The sequence below is a fragment of the Pteropus medius genome, unplaced genomic scaffold (assembly GCF_902729225.1).
Source record: "Pteropus medius unplaced genomic scaffold, Ma_sr-lr_union100, whole genome shotgun sequence".
In the NCBI taxonomy this organism is placed as follows: domain Eukaryota; kingdom Metazoa; phylum Chordata; class Mammalia; order Chiroptera; family Pteropodidae; genus Pteropus; species Pteropus medius.
Window position 1 is genome coordinate 271,233 of NW_024352148.1, and position 467 is coordinate 271,699.

The window sequence follows — 467 nt, forward strand, 5'->3', positions numbered from 1 at the left end:
AATATTCGCGCGAAAGCCTGTGACGTCATCAGCCCGGGACGGCACCTGAGCGGGAGCCGACACTCAGCAGACCGCCGTCTTCAAGCCGCCGATCCAACTCCTGATTGGCTACGAGCCGCCCGACGCCCCGCCCGACGCCCCGCCCACGCCAGTGACGTAGAGACGGCGCAGCGCCTCGGCGCGTCTTTCTGAGGCGTCCGGGGACTCCTGTCGCTCGCTGTATGACGCGAACACAGCCCCGACTGTAGGACCCCGGAGACGGAAAGGCTCCAGGACGCAGTCTCTGGCCCTATATTTTGGGACTTGAACGGAGTGAGTGGCAGGCGGGCTCCAGGGCCGCTCAGGTGGGGCGAGGTCAGCCCGCCCCGCCCCGGCGCGCGGGCTGGCTCCGTGCGCGCGCAGGCGTCCTCGGCCGCGTGGGCGGGCCCGCCGTTGGGGGCGGGGCGCGCGGCGTCCGGCGCCTCGGG

The 467-nt window shown here is 71.9% G+C and overlaps 2 protein-coding genes across 5 annotated transcripts in view; one reads left to right on the forward strand and one right to left on the reverse strand.

Moving 5' to 3' along the window:
• The window catches only part of ZGRF1 (zinc finger GRF-type containing 1), a 53,424-nt gene extending 53,306 nt beyond the window's left edge, over window positions 1–118 (reverse strand). For 2 of the 3 annotated variants that reach the window (XR_005649455.1, XM_039846873.1), the window contains exon 1: window positions 46–118. The gene's annotated coding sequence lies outside the window, so the exon portion shown is untranslated. The remainder of the gene's footprint in view (window positions 1–45) is intronic. The other variant, XM_039846874.1, reaches the window with a different exon arrangement.
• A 27-nt stretch (window positions 119–145) lies between these two features.
• LARP7 (La ribonucleoprotein 7, transcriptional regulator) overlaps window positions 146–467 on the forward strand; it is a 14,458-nt gene continuing 14,136 nt past the window's right edge. The window contains exon 1 of one of the 2 annotated variants that reach the window (XM_039846878.1): window positions 146–344. The gene's annotated coding sequence lies outside the window, so the exon portion shown is untranslated. The remainder of the gene's footprint in view (window positions 345–467) is intronic. The other variant, XM_039846877.1, reaches the window with a different exon arrangement.